Raw genomic sequence first — 16,809 nt, 5'->3', positions numbered from 1 at the left:
GTTATATGATTTTTTAAAAAATCTAATTACTGTATATTTTGATTTTTTCATATCATTAAGTATTCTATCAATACCACATACCAAACATCATGTCACTTTATTGATGTATCTGGCCCTTAAACTAAATTTAACATATTTAGTGTATATATTTAGGTTGAACTACTTTTAATAGCTATTTTTCTTTTTCTTTTTTTTTTTTTATTATACTTTAGGTTCTAGGGTACATGTGCACAACGTACAGGTTTGTTACATATGTATACATGTGCCATGTTGGTGTGATGCACCCATTAACTCGTCATTTACATTAGGTATATCTCCTAATGCTATCTCTCCTCCCTACACCCTCCCCACAATAGGACCCAGTGTGTGATGTTCCCCTTCCTGTGTCCAAGTGATCTCATTGTTCAATTCCCACTTATGAGTGAGAACATGAGGTATTTGGTTTTCTGTTCTTGTGATAGTTTGCTGAGAATGATGGTTTCCAGCTGCATCCATGTCCCTACAAAGGACACAAACTCATCCTTTTTTATGGCTGCATAGTATTCCATGGTGTGTATGTGCCACATTTTCTTAATCCAGTCTGTCACTGATGGACATTTGAGTTGATTCCAAGTCTTTGCTATTGTGAATAGTGCCATAATAAACATTAGTGTGCATGTGTCTTTATAGCAGTATGACTTATAATCCTTTGGGTATATCCCCAGTAATGGGATGGCTGTGTCAAATGGTATTTCTAGTTCTAGATCCTTGAGGAATCGCCACACTGTTTTCCACAATGGTTGAACTAGTTTACAGTGCCACCAACAGTGTAAAAGTGTTCCTATTTCTCCACATCCTCTCCAGCACCTGTTGTTTCCTGATTTTTTAATGATTGCCATTCTAACTGGTGTGAGATGATATCTCATTGTGGTTTTGATTTGCATTTCTCTGATGGCGAGTGATGATGAGCATTTTTTCATGTGTCTGTTGGCTGTTTGAATGTCTTCTTTTGAGAAATGTCTGTTCATATCCTTTGCCCACTTTTTGATGGGGTTGTTTGTTTTCTCTTGTAAATTTGATTGAGTTCTTTATAGGTTCTGGATATTAGCCCTTTGTCAGATGAGTAGATTGCAAAAATTTTCTCCCATTCTGTAGGTTGCCTGTTCACTTTGATGGTAGTTTCTTTTGCTGTGCAGAAGCTCTTTAGTTTAATTAGATCCCATTTGTCAATTTTGGCTTTTGTTGCCATTGCTTTTGGTGTTTTAGACATGAAGTCCTTGCCCATGCCTATGTCCTGAATGGTATTCCATAGGTTTTCTTCTAGGGTTTTTATGGTTTTAGGTCTAACATTTAAGTTTCTAATCCATCTTGAATTAATTTTAGTAATTTCCTTAATCATAATCTTGAATTTCCTTTTGTAAGGAAAGGATCCAGTTTCAGCTTTCTACTTATGGCTAGGCAATTTTCCCAGCACCATTTATTAAATAGGGAATCCTTTCCCCATTTCTTGTTTTTCTCAGGTTTGTCAAAGATCAGATGGCTGTAGATGTGTGGTATTATTTCTGAGGGCTCTGTTCTGTTCCATTGGTCTACATCTCTGTTTTAGTACCAGTACCATGCTGTTTTGGTTACTATAGCCTTGTAGTATAGTTTGAAGTCAGGTAGCATGATGCCTCCAGCTTTGTTCTTTTGGCTTAGGATTGTCTTGGCAATGCAGGCTCATTTTTGGTTCCATAGGAACTTTAAAGCAGTTTTTTCCAATTCTGTGAAGAAAGTCATCAGTAGCTTAATGGGGATGCTATTGAATCTATAAATAACCTTGGGCAGTATGGCCATTTTCACAATATTGATTCTTCCTATCCATGAACATGATATGTTCTTCCATTTGTTTGGGTCCTCTTTGATTTCACTGAGCAGTGGTTTGTAGTTCTCCTTGAACAGATCCTTTACATCCCTTGTAAGCTGGATTCCTAGGTATTTTATTCTCTTTGAAGCTATTGTGAATGGGAATTCATTCATGATTTGGCTCTCTGTCTGTTACTGGTATATAAGAATGCTTGTGATTTTTGCATATTGATTTTGTATCCTGAGACTTTGCTGAAGTTGCTTATCAGCTTAAGGAGATTTTGGGCTGAGACAATAGGGTTTTCTAAATATACAATCATGTCATCTGCAAACAGGGACAATTTGACTTCTTCTTTTCCTAACTGAATACTTTATTTCTTTCTCTTGCCTGATTGCCCTAGCCAGAACTTCCAACACTATGTTGAATAGGAGTGGTGAGACAGGGCATCCCTGTCTTGTGCCAGTTTTCAAAGGGAATGCTTCCAGTTTTTGCCCGTTCAGTATGATATTTGCTGTGGGTTTGTCATAAATAGCTCTTATTATTTTGAGATGCCGTTCCATCAACACCGAATTTATTGAGAGTTTTTAGCATAAAGTGCTGTTGAATTTTGTCAAAGGCCTTTTCTGCATCTATTGAGATAATCACCTGGTTTTTGTCTTTGGTTCTGTTTATATGCTGGATTACGTTTAGTGATTTGCATATGTTGAACCAGCCTTGCATTCCAGGGATGAAGTCCACTTGATCATGGTGGATAAGCTTTTTGATGTGCTGCTGGATTCAGTTTGTCAGTATTTTATTGAGGATTTTTGCATCAATGTTCATCAGGGATATTGGTCTAAAATTCTCTCTTTTTGTTGTTGTATCTCTGTCAGGCTTTGGTATCAGGATGATGTTGGCCTCATAAAATGAGTTAGGGAGGATTCTCTCTTTTTCTATTGATTGGAATAGTTTCAGAAAGAACGGTACCAACTCCTCCTTGTACCTCTGGTAGAATTCGGCTGTGAATCCGTCTGGTCCTGGACTTTTTTTGGTTGGTAGGCTATTAATTATTGCCTCAATTTCAGAGCCTGCTATTGGTCTATTCAGGGATTCAACTTCTTCCTGGTTTAGTCTTGGAAGAGTGTAAGTGTCCAGGAAATTATCCATTTCTTCTAGGTTTACTAGTTTACTTGCATAGAGGTGTTTATAGTATTCTCTGATGGTAGTTTGTATTTCTGTGGGGTTGGTGGTGATATCCCCTTTATCATTTGTTATTGCATCTATTTGATTCTTCTCTCTTTTCTTCTTTATTAGTCTTGTTAGTGGTCTATCAATTTTGTTGATCTTTTCAAAAAACCAGCTCCTGGATTCATTGATTTTTTTGGAGGATTTTTTGTGTCTCTATCTCCTTCAGTTCTGCTCTGATCTTAGTTATTTCTTGCCTTCTGCTAGCTTTTGAATGTGTTTGTTCTTGCTTCTCTAGTTCTTTTAATTGTGATGTTAAGGTGTCAATTTAGATCTTTCCTGCCTTCTCTTGTGGGCATTTAGTGCTATAAATTTCCCTCTACACACTGCTTTAAATGTGTCCCAGAGATTCTGGTATGTTGTATCTTTGTTCTCATTGGTTTCAAAGAACATCTTTATTTCTGCCTTCATTTCGTTATGTATCCAGTAGTCATTCAGGAGCAGGTTGTTCAGTTTCCATGTAGTTGAGTGGTTTTGATTGAGTTTCTTCATCCTGAGTTCTAGTTTAATTGCACTGTGGTCTGAGAGACAGTTTGTTATAATTTCTGTTCTTTTACACTTGCTGAGGAATGCTTTACTTTCAACTATGTGATCAATTTTGGAATAAGTGCGATGTGGTGCTGAGAAGAATGTATATTCTGTTGATTTGGGGTGGAGAGTTCTGTAGATGTCTATTAGGTCCACTTGGTGCAGAGTTGAGTTCAATTCCTGGATATCCTTGTTAACTTTCTCTCTCGTTGATCTGTCTAATGTAGACAGTGGGGTGCTAAAAGTCTCCCATTATTATTGTATGGGAGTCTAAGTCTCTTTGTAAGTCTCTAAGGACTTGCTTTATGAATCTGGGTGCTCTTGTATTGGGTGCATATATATTTAGGATAGTTAGCTCTTCCTGATGAATTGATCCCTTTACCATTATGTAATGGCCTTCTTTGTCTCTTTTGATCTTTGATGGTTTAAAGTCTGTTTTATCAGAGACTAGGATTGCAACCCCTGCTTTTTTTAATTTTCCATTTGCTTGGTAGATCTTTCTGAATCCCTTTATTTTGAGCCTATGTGTGTCTCTGCATGTGAGATGGGTCTCCTGAATACAGCAAATGGATGGGTCTTGACTCTTTATCCAATTTGCCAGTCTGTGTCTTTTAATTGGACCATTTTGTCCATTTACATTTAAGGTTAATATTGTTATGTGTAAACTTGATCCTGTCATTATGGTATTAGCTGGTTATTTTGCTTGCTAGTTCATGCAGTTTCTTCCTAGCATCAATGGACTTAACATTTTGACATGTTTTTGCAATGGCTGGGACCTGTTGTTCCTTTGCATGTTTAGTGCTTCCTTCAGGATCTCTTGTAGAGCAGGCCTGGTGGTGACAAAATCTCTAAGCATTTGCTTATCTGTAAAGGATTTTATTTCTCCTTCACTTATGAAACTTAGTTTGACTGGATTTGAAATTCTGGGATGAAAATTCTTTTCTTTAAGGATGTTGAATATTGGCCCCCACTCTCTTCTAGCTTGGAGAGTTTCTGCCAAGAGATCTGCTGTTAGTCTGATGGGCTTCCCTTCGTGTGTAACCTGACCTTTCTCTCTGGCTGCCCTTAACATTTTTTCCTTCATTTCAACTTTGGTGAATCTGACAATTATGTGTCTTGGAGTTGCTCTTCTCGAGGAGTATCGTTGTCGCGTTCTCTGTATTTCCTGAATTTGAATGTTGGCCTGCCCTACTAGGTTGGGGAAGTTCTCCTGGATGATTTCCTGCAGAGTGTTTTCCAACTTGGTTCCATTTTCCCCTCACTTTCAGGCACACCAATCAGACGTAGATTTAGTGTTTTCACATAATCCCATACCTCTTGGAGGCTTTGTTCATTTCTTTTTACTCTTTTTTCTCCACGCTTCTCTTCTCGCTTCATTTCATTCATTTGAACTTCAATTGCTGGTACTCTTTTTTCCAGTTGATCGAGTCAGTTACTGAAGCTTGTGCATTTGTCACGTGGTTCTCGTGTTATGGTTTTCATCTCTATCAGTTCTTTTAAGGTCTTCTCTGCATTGATTATTCTAGTTATCCATTCATCCATTCCTTTTTCAAGGTTTTTAGTTCCTTTGCGCTGGTTATGTAGTTCCTCCTTTAGCTCTAAGAAGTTTGATCGACTGAAGCCTTCTTCTCTCAACTCGTCCAAGTCATTCTCCGTCCAGCTTTGTTCCGTAGCTGGTGATGAGCTGTTTTCCTTTGGAGGGGGAGATGCGCTCCGATTTTTTGAATTTCCAGCTTTTCTGCACTGCTTTTTCCCCATCTTTGTGGTTTTATCTGCCTTTGGTCTTTGATGATGGTGATGTACTGATGGGGTTTTGGTGTGGGTGTCCTTTCTGTTTGTTAGTTTTCCTTCTAACAGTCAGGACCCTTAGCTGTAGGTCTGTTGGAATTTGCTTGAGGTCCACTCCAGACCCTGTTTGCCTGGGTATCAGCAGCAGAGGCTGCAGAAGATAGAATATTGCTGAACAACGAGTGCTGCTGTCTGAGTCTTGCTCTGGAAGCTTTGTCTCAGGGGTGTACCCTGCTGTGTGAGGTGTGAGGTGTAGGTCTGCACCTCAGTTGAAAATGCAGAAATCGCCAGTCTTCTGTGTCACTCATGCTGGGAGCTGGAGGCTGGAACTGTTCCTATTTGGCCATCTTGGGCACGCCCCTAATAGCTATTTTTCTAGGTAAACGTAGTTGAATATGACTAATTTCAGTGTTTCAACTTGGTGTTTTTCTATTACTAGGTTCTTAGGTTATTTCCAAATTTTATTTTATAAACATTGATGCACTGAACATTTTCCCCATAAATCTCTTTGCAAAACTGTGATTATTTTCTTAGAATACTTTCCTAGCAGTGGAATTGCTGGGCCAAGGTGGATGAATATTTTTATGGCTTTTGATACAAAATGCCAACTTTCCTTCTAGATAATGTTGATTTATAATCTCTTTGGTATCTTCTCTGTTGTTTTTTTTTAAAGACTCAATTGTTCTGTTTAGTTAAACTTTGTATTAAATACCATGAAATCATGTGACTATTGGTTATCTTTCAGCACAGTCTTCCATTTTATACTTTATCAAACAATATTTTTATGTGCCCAGAGCCCTCATAAATCTTTATTTAATGTAGATTTGACAATAAATCTTGCTTAAATCCAATCACCATGTAGAGTGGTGATGCAGTAAAGGAGAAGGAGACATGGTGTGGGTACATGTGTGCACGTAGATGAGTGTGTGTATAAGTATATGTTAGGGAACTCTGATAGTCACTCTTCTACAGGTAACAATTGATTGGGTGAAAAGGAAAAATGTTATCTATCTGTTTATCTGTTTTTTGAGATGGAGTCTCACTCTGTCACCCATGCTGCAGTGCAGTGGGGCGATCTTGGCTCATTGCAAGCTCTGCCTCCCAGGTTCATGCCATTCTCTTGCCTCAGCCTCCCAAGTAGCTGGGATTACAGGTGCCCGCCACCATGCCCGGCTAATTTTTGTATTTTTAGTAGAGACGGGGTTTCACCGTGTTGGTCAGGTCAGCCTCAAACTCCTGACCTCAAGTGATCAGCCTCCCTCGGCCTCCCAAAGTGCTGGAATTATAGACGTGAGCCACCGAGGCTGGACTGTTGCCTTTAGTCTCAGATTAAACTACCAAACTTTGAAAGAAAAGCTTGAAATAGGAGATTTACAACCTGATAGAAAACATATGCTGACAATTTGCATGTACCTTAAATGGACAACATGCACATTATTGAGCTATTATACATTATTGGGGTTATTAAGTCTTATTAAGAAATTACAGCCAACATAATCCTTCTCTTTTCCTAGAATAAGTAATATAATGGATTTTTTTAAAAATAAAAATACATTTAAAAGATCTCTGTACCTCTTCCCTACCAAGTTGTGCATTTGGAAATATGAAATTACATACAAGTGACAGCTCTGATGATCAAAGCAGGAGCAGAATTTACAACTTAAAGTTTCATAAAACAACACTGAAATAATAGTTTTCAAATCAGCAAACATTTTTAAAAACTACACTTGTAAGATTGGTTCTCTTATGCAAGTGCTAGTGAGAGCGTGAATTAGTAAAACCTTTCTGAAAACAACTTGACAATATGCTTTAATAAACTTAAAATTTTTTTATCTTTTAACTTAGTAGTTCCACTAAAGTAAAAGGGCAATTAGTTATGGAGGAAAAGATTTGTGAACAAGTAAAACATTCACAATCATTGTAGTATCATTTGGAAGCAATCCAGATGTTGTTACAGGAATGGATTAAAAAGTCATATTGTATGATAGAATATGATGTGGTCATAAAAATGCTATCTCTAATGAGTTTTCTTTTATAAAATGGAAAATGAAATTGTTAGGTAGGTAAAGCAGCATATATAATACATATATATAATGCATATATTGTATATACATAAATATTTTCTCATATTATCAATTCCTAATCATAAGTTTGTTAATATAGACTTGAATGAATAGAAAAAAATCTTAAAGGAAATATACCAAAAATTTCAAACACAAAAAAATCTGTGGGGAGTGTGATTGTTGATAATTATTGCTTTTGGTTTTACATTTTTCTGCCTGTTCTGATTCCCCTAAATTGAAGACATATTAACTTTTATAAAATGCAAGTTGTTGTGAAAGGAAAAAAAGAAGAATGAAAGGAGGGAGGAAAGAAGGAAGGAAGAATGAGAGAGACAGAGCAAAAGAATGAGGAGAAAGAAAGAAGGAAAAATGGATTTCATAATGTTTTGGAAGTAAATTCTCCTGTCTGATAAAGAAAATACTATTCTGGAAAAGAAGAAAACAAGAACATTTTGACTGGACTGCTGAATGTCTGTACAGATATGATTATTTCCATTTTTCAAACTGTTTCATAGCAGGAGAAAGAGAGGCAGGAGACTGACAGAATGAGACCTACTAGGTCACCCTAGATGGACTTGGCCCATGGAGCTCACAAACAAAAGATAATGGAGGTAAATAAGGTGCCAGGGTTGTTTAGTAACCTCAATAACTGTGGAAATCAGCTACCTGGGACATAGGTCAAGTCCCTGTGTCTCTCTCAGTGAGGCCCTTACCTAACCGTTCAGGTTATGTGAATGCTTGTCACATGGATTCATTTGACGCTTGGCTTACTCTCTGTTAGCCTGGTATTGGTCTTTCTAGGGGCCATGGTTTATATCTTTCTGTGTCTGTTACCTCGTGCTATGCACCATGCCACATGTTTGATTAATGCTAACAAAAGGGTATATATAAGCTTGAGTTCTGGGTTGCAAAAGTAGAAACTGACTTGAGATAACTTAATAAGAGAAGGAATTATTGGAAGAGCCTTGGGCTGCTGACAGAATTGGAAGGAAAACCAGAGATCCAGACTCAGCAGTATACAATGGAAGCTTAGGAGGGCTGATATGGTTTGGATGTTTGTCTCCTTCAAATCTCAGGCTGAAACATAACCCCAGTGCTGGAGGTGGGGCCTGGTGGGAGGTATGGAATCATGGGGGTGGATCCCTCATGAATGGTTTAGCACCATCCCCTTAGCGATGAGTGAGTTCTTGCTCTGAGTTCAGGTGAGATCTGGTTGTTTAAAAGAATGTGGCACCTCCCCCTTCTCTCTCTTGCTCCTGCTCCCGCCCTGTGATTTGCTGGTTCCCTCTTCACCTTCCGTCATGATTGTAAGCTTCCTGAGGCCCTCACGAGAGGCAGATTCTGGCACTCTGCCTCATTAGCAGAGTGCAGAACCATGAGCCAATTAAACCTCTTTTCTTTGTAAATTACCCAGCGTCAGGTATTTCTTTGTAGCAATGCAAGAACTGACTAACAAATACAAGAACTGAGCCCTTGTCACAGGAATGGCCTAGCAGAACATCATCACAACTGCTGTCACCATGCTCACCTCCTGCCAGCCAACTCTGTTCTCACTGTTGCTGTGCTGAAGAACTCTTCCAGCCCTGGACGCTGAGATCTTGCTTCTGTGGCTGCAGCTACAGTGACTGATAGCTGACTGATTCTATCTTAAGAGTCCAGAACTGGTAGGGGCATCTGCTCAGCCACTCTAGCTGTTACGGGCAGAGGGAATGTAATGTCCATCTTTCTTGGCTTCTGTAGCAGGAGTTGAAAACTGACCTCTCACTAATGTTGGAAATCTCCTCAATTAAGAAGGGCGTTTGGATGGTGGGCAACCAAAATGTCAAATATTCATTATGAACAGTGTTGATGATGAAACACAGACCACAACTTTTACTTTTGGGAATAGTATTGTCTGATTTAACATGGTTTTAAAAACACAGGCCAAGGTTTGGTGTCTGGATCATCAGAGTGTTAGGAAAATACTGGAGAGAGAACATCTTCCTGATGGGCAGAGCTCCAGTACTGCACATGATCATGAACTTTGTGTGAAAACAAAGGTGGTGTGAATTAAGGATATACTCTGACTGCCTGAGAATATGAAGTGGCTTAGCTGGTTACAGGGAACCTGAAAGAAGCAAGATTGTAAAGTCAAGATTAAAGAGGTCCAGGAAAGGGGCATGTGGATGGACCTGAGGGAGGATGAGGATTTTTCTGTCATGTGTTAATGCCCCCAAGAGAGCACCCGTCACAGAAGGGGCACTAAATAAGCATGTGGGTAGGAGGGCTCAGCCTGCAAATGTCCACCAGCAGTGGCCTCAGCCACCCCAGTGCTTGCTCACTGGGCTCAGAATGGAGTAGCCATGGTGATAGAGAGGGAGGTTATGCATGTGCTCAGCTGCGCGGGCTCTCTTTTGACAAGGCTGACTGCTGCTGAATGTCCATCCTGTCAGCACACTGATGAATGCTGAGCCCTTGGCATGTCACCATTCCTCAAACAGGCCCACCAGCCACTTGGTCACAAGTTGATTAGATCAGATCCCTTCCACTCTAGAAAGGGCGATGTTTCTTCCTGACTGGGTAATGATTTGCCTTTCTTGCCTATAGTATCTCTGTGAGAACCACCACCCAAAGGCTCATCTATCAACCTGGGATCACATATAATATTGCCTCAGACCAAGGGACCCTTTCTATAGCCCAGGAGATGAGTTGGTGGAAACACCACAGTGAGATCCACTAACCCTATCACATACTGCACCATCCATGAGATGCTGACCACTACCAGAGTAATAGAATAATTTCTCGAAATTGCGGCTGTGGCACCAGCTTGGAGGTAACACCACATGGTGATGGGCATTAGACTTCAAGATGCAGTACTGCCTTAAACCAATGGCCAGTGTATGATGCTGAACTCAATAGGCAGAGTACAGAGTCTGGGAAACAACAGGCAGAGGTAGGAGAAGCCCCACTTAACATCACTTTCAAAGATCCTTTGGGGAATTTATACTTCCTATCCCTGCAACTTTACTCTCTGTGGAGCTGAATATTCTGGTTCCCAAAAGGGTGTCAATTATACTATGCACACAGTAAGATATCATTAAATTTAAGGCTAGAGCTGTCCCCTGGTAATTTTAGGTTGCTTGTGTCGATAGACCAACAGGCACAAAAGGAGTCAGCATACTATTAGGACTAACTGTGTCTGATGATCACAAGAAGGTAGATCTGAGATCTTGCTTCTGTGGCTACAGCTACAGTGACTGATAGCTGACTGATTCTATCTTAAGAGTCCAGAAATGGTAGGGGCATCTGCTCAGCCACTCTAGCTATTACGGGCAGAGGCAATGTAATATCCCGTAATGGGATAGAGAGGAACATGTTAGGCTCTCAGGTGATCCACTGGGGCATATATTAGCACTCCCATACTCAGTTTTAGCTGTAGATGGGCAAATACAGCAACCACAGCCTGTTTAGGTCATGGTAACCAGTGGCTCAGACCACTCCATGGATGAAGGCCAGGGTGACTGAACTAGGCAAGTTAAGTAGACCAGCATAAATACACATAGTAACCTAAAACAAGTGGAGGAAGAGGAGGAAAATGAAGAGGAGGAGGAGGAAGAAGGGGAAGAGGAGGATTGAGCATCAGTTCCCACCCCAGGACCAACTTCAGCAGCAGGGACTATAATTCATCCTGCCAAATCTTTTCTTGTAAATGTCCCCAGAAACTGGGTCTAACAGGAACCCTGAAGAATATATGCCTAGATAGAGTGAACTTAGTCTAAGAAGCAAGTGGATCTGACCAGTACATGAGGAGGATACAGTGGGTGCTATTGATGCCTCACACAGATACCCTCTACTGAGAGGGTCTAAGTCATGACCCAGTCGTTGTGTTGGCTGCTCCTTCTCCAGAGAACTGCCTTTGATCAGCAAGAACTACCTCAAGAATTTATGCCCTCCCTCCACCCCCGACCTTGCCACACACAGGAGCAGGAATGACTGACTAACCTAGTAGTGCAAAAGCCAGCCCCAGTGTGCGATAACAATAAGGTACAATTCATGCTCCAGAGCTGCCCAGGGGATGGGGCTGAAGCTAGGCTCCAACTGAGGCATAATCCTTGCTTAGCTTTCTCCCTGCTCCTTAGAGCACACTCTCAATAAATCACTTGCCCAAGAATCCCCATCTCACAGTCTGCTTCTAGGGGATCCCAAACAGTCACAATTAAATATTTTATATACAAATATTTTCTTCTTAATTTCAAGGAGTTGGATGTCTCTGGTGACATTTTAATTGTACTCCTGTAAAAAGATTCTTTTCACCAATTAAAACTGATATATTTGGGCCATTTTTCTCTAGTTTCTAAGGATTCCCAGGGTGCGATTTGTGAAAAGCAAGTGTCTCAAAATAATCTAGGACTCAGAAGGGAAAAAAAAAGGTAAAATTGTGTTAAATGATTTGAGAAGTACTGAATTAAACATCTTACTCTTGAAAATTCACCATGCATATTAGCCATTAAAGACTGTGAGGCAGTGCTGCCAGTGGTTAAATGCCTCTGGGAGAGCTGTGTTCAAATCCTAGCTCAACCATAAGCCATTAATTAGGACCATCATTTAACTTTGTTTCTAAGTTTCCGATACACAAAATAGATTAGCACATGCCTCACCATCATAATACAAGAATTAAATGATAGAATGCATAAAAAGCATTTAGCACAGTGCCAAGCACATAGTATATGCCATAAAACATAACAAGAAGGCTGGGCGCAGTGGCTCACAGCTGTAATCCCAGCACTTTGGGAGGCTGAGGCGAGCGGATCACCTAAGGTCAGGAATTCGAGACCAGCCTGACCAACATAAAGAAACCCCATCTCTACTAAAAATACAAAATTAGCCAGGCAAGGTGGCACATGCCTGTAATCTCAGCTACTTGGGAGGCTGAGGCAGGACAATAGTTTGAACCCAGAGGCAGGGGTTGCAGTGAGCTGAGATCACGCCATTGCACACCAGCCTGGGCAACAAGAACAAAATTCCGTCTCAAAAAAAAAAAAAAAAAAAAAAAGAAAATAAATAAAAATAAGTGCCTTGGGTTGAGTGAAGAGGCAAAGAACTGCTTAATTTTCTTCACCACAGAATCCTTTTTCTTTTTTTTCTTTTGAAATGGAGTCTGGCTCTGTTGCCCAGGCTGGAGTGCAGTGACATGATCTCAGCTCACTGCAACCTCTGCCTCCTGGAGAACCCTTTTTCTTACACACACACACACACACACACACACACACAAATACACACAGAAAAACCCTGAGATGCATTTTATAAACTGCTGATTTAGTGAAATTGGACCATCCTTACTCATCACAAATATTATCTGAAGCAGTTGAGCTGTGTAAACATTTAAACAAGATAAGTTCAGGCAAATGCCCCTAATGACAATCCAGAGCTCTCTGCATTAAAAAAGAAAGAAAGGAAGAAAAAAAGAAGAAGAATCATTAATTTAATTCTAAGAAAATAAGTATGTGCCTTGAGCATATTTTCCAAATCAACATTTACTTTTTACCTTGACTGCATGATGTTCTAGCCAAAATACTCTTGACATTTGTTTAGTTAATAACAGGTTATGTGTCAAAACTTGAAAATAATTATCCTCCTGTGTCTCAGGGAGGATACGGTCTGGGTTACCCCACTTTTCCTGCATTCACTGCACTCCTGAGAGGAATCCTAAGGGGGCACGGAGGGGCAAAGGGTAAGAGGCTCTGCTCTCAAAGGAAGAGTTTGGCTGAGGGGTCAATCTCAGGAAAGCCAGAAGCTGGAGCCAAAAGTGCTCAGGTTAAGGAAATCATGCTTTGCTCAGTATGCACAAGAGGCTTCCGACAGAATATTTTTATTGAGTGCAGACAATAAAACATCCAGAAAAATAATGAGACATTTTCAGAAAAAGAGATTCAAGAGGTATTGTATTAGTTTGCTAGGGCTGCCCTAACAGACTGCTGTAACAGTCTTCAATAATAAAAATGTATTTTCTCACAGTTCTGAAGGCTAGAAGCCCAAGATCAAGGTGCTGGCGGGGTTGGTTTCTGGTGAGGCCTCTCTTCCTAGCTTGCAGACGGTTGGCTTCTTGCTCTGTCCTCACATGGCCTATTCTCTGTACATGCCCTTGGTGTCTCTTCCTCTTTTATAAGAATGCTAGTCATATTGGATTAGGGCCCATCCTTATGACTTTATCTGACCTTCATTACCTCTTTAAAGACCCTATCTCCAAATACAGTCACATTCTGAGATACTGGGGGTTAGGGCTTCAACATATGAATTGAGGAGAAACACAATTTAGTCTATAACAGGTATTAATATACATCAAACATGTTTTTTGACAAACGGGCATAAGATCTATCTCCTGAAAATATTTATTAGCCTTGGAGTCAAGACAGTTTTAAGACAATGCTTTCACATCTTGTACCTTTGCATATTTACTTCTATGGCATCCGGCAAGGCAAATTCTTCCTCTTCCCAATCCTAGGACAATGCTATCTGCATTGGGAATCATCACTTTAAAATCATTTAATCAGCCGGGCATGGTGGCTCACGCCTGTAATCCCAGCACTTTGGAAGGCCGAGGTGGGTGGATCACGAGGTCAGGAGATGGAGACCATCCTGGCTAAAATGGTGAAACCCCATCCCTACTAAAAATACAAAAAATTAGCTGGGCATGGTGGCACATGCCTGTAATCCCAGCTACTCAGGAGGCTGAGGCAGGAGAATTGCTTGAACCCGGGAGGCAGAGGTTGCAGTGAGCCGAGATTGTGCTGCTGCACTCCAGCCTGGTGACAGAGACTCCGTCTCAAAATAAATAAATGAATAAATAAAATCATTTCATCATTTAGGAGACAGTACATCTCCTCTCCCACAGAGTCTTCCCTCAGATGCTACATGGGCCACATCTATACACTTCTGTATGGGAGAATAGCCAACTCGGAGTCTGGAAACCAAAATTCTAGTCATAGTTTTATCTCTAACTAGTCAGGTGATCCTAGGGAAGTTATATCACCTCTTTAGGGCAAGGCAACATTTGGCCTGTAGCCTTCACCTCTGGAAACAAGTTCCATTTCATTATTATTTTTCACTGACAGTCAAAACGTGCCCAAAGGGCAGGGAGCAGTGGCTCACGCCTGTAATCCCAGCACTTTGGGAGGCTGAGGCAGGAGAATCACTTGAACCCAGGAAGTGGAGGTTGCAGTGAGCCAAGATCAGGCCACTACACTCTAGCCTGGGCAAGAGAGAGAGACTCCGTCTTAAAAAAAAAAAAAAAAAAGTTCCCAAAGATAACGTGCTTCATTATTTTCACACAGTTATTTTGTAACCAAATCTAACATTCAGAGGTCATACAAAATAGAAAACAGATTACTATGGCAAAAGTCCAGGTTCTACTACCTAAACAGGAAATAGAAAAATAGAACTTCACAATAGAAACTGATTTCAACAGAAGAAAAATGAAACACAAACTTATATTTCACCTTTGCAAATATGTTGTGGGACTTCCTCTTTCGCCCATCAAAATATTTCTTGAAAAAAAAAAAATCTTTCCTTCCCAGTGTTTTCTTCCTTTGTTACTGTGACATGAATAAATCATCTTGTAGATTCTCTGTGTTTTGACTGCATTCTCGTTGTCAGGGACTAGAAAGAACTGCTGTGTGGTCATTTGCTATGGTCTGCCCCACCCTGACCCCTCAATTCCTACACTGAAGTCTCAATCTTCCAGCTGATGGTAATAAGAGGTGGGGTCTTTGGGAGGGTGACTGGATCATAATGGCCAAGCCCCTGTGAATGGGATTAGTGCCCTTATAAAATAGGCCTAAGGGACCTCATTCACCTCTTGTCACCTCTTCCACCATGCAAAGACACAGCAAGAAGGTGCCATTTTTGAACCGGGAAAGCTAGCCCTCACAGGCACCAAGTCTGCCTTGATCTTAAACTTTCCAGACCCTGGAACTGTTAGAAGTAAATTTCTGTGGTTTATAAACCACCCAGTTTAAGATGTTTTGTTGTAGAAACCCCAACAGACTAAGCCAGCAATGCATAAAATATTAGAGCTAAAAGGGACCTTGCACTAATCTCATATAAGCCCTTCATTTCTAAATATGAAAACAAAACAAAACCGAAGTCCTGGCAATTAGCCTACTAAATCCACAGGTAGCCAGAGGTAGAACTGACTCATTGTTATGTCTCCCCAGCTCAAGCATGTTCTTCCAGATCATAAACATTGGCTTATGCTTCTTTCCACCTCCTTTAAACCCCAGACAACTGCTGGGCACATGTAATACTTTAAAAATACTTGTATATCAGTCAGGCATGATGGCTCATGCCTGTAATCCCAGCACTTTGGGAGGCCGAGGTGGGTGTATTACCTGAGGTCAGGAGTTTGAGATCACCTGAGTAACATGGTGAAACCCCGTCTCCACTAAAAAATATAAAATTAACCAGGCTTGGTGGCACGTGCCTCAAGTCCCAATTACTTGGGAGGCTGAGGCAGGAGAATTGCCCAGGAGGTGGAGGTTGCAGTGAGTTGATATCACGCCATTGCACTCCAGCCTGGGCAAAAAAAGTGAAACTCTGTTTCAAAAATACATACATACATACAAAACAACAACAGCAAAATACTCATATAGCAACAATATCATTACCCTAAAATGGTGGTAAAGGCTAAAAACAAAAAAAACCTTAAAAAAGAGAAAAGTATTAATGTAATACCCCTAGAACCATGAAGAATTATTTCCAAGTATTAATACAATTTGGTAAAATAATGTCTAGACCCAATGGAATCATCAAGAAAAGCAACCACGTGATTATACATCATGCTCTGCTATAGAATAGAATAAACCTTTTAGAGCTGGAGAGAACCACAGACTTAGTAACAACTCTTAATTTTGAAGGTAAGAAAGCAAAAGGAGAAGAATATCCAAGATTTTCTTGAAGAAGGTGGCAAGAAGGCTTTTTATTGTTATTTATTTATTTATTTATTTATTTATTTATTTTTGAGACGGAGTCTCACTCTGTCGCCCAGGCTGGAGTGCAGTGGCACGATCTCAGCTCACTATAAACTCCACCTCCCTGGTTCACACCATTCTCCTGCCTCAGCCTCCCACGTAGCTGCGACTGCACTTGCCCACCACCATGCCTGACTAATTTTTTGTATTTTTAGTAGTATTTTTAGTTTCACTGTGTTAGCCAGGATGGTCTCGATCTCCTGACCTCATGATCCACCTGTCTCGACCTCCCAAAGTGCTGGGATTACAGGCATGAGCCAGCACGCCCGGCTAATACATTTTATTATATTAAAATAAACAATTGTGGCTGGGCGCGGTGGCTCACGCCTGTAATCCCAGCACTTTGGGAGGCCGAGGCAGGTGGATCACGAGGTCA

This window comes from Macaca thibetana, chromosome 2, assembly GCF_024542745.1.
Source record: "Macaca thibetana thibetana isolate TM-01 chromosome 2, ASM2454274v1, whole genome shotgun sequence".
Classification (NCBI taxonomy): domain Eukaryota; kingdom Metazoa; phylum Chordata; class Mammalia; order Primates; family Cercopithecidae; genus Macaca; species Macaca thibetana.
This window is presented reverse-complemented; position numbering follows the sequence as displayed.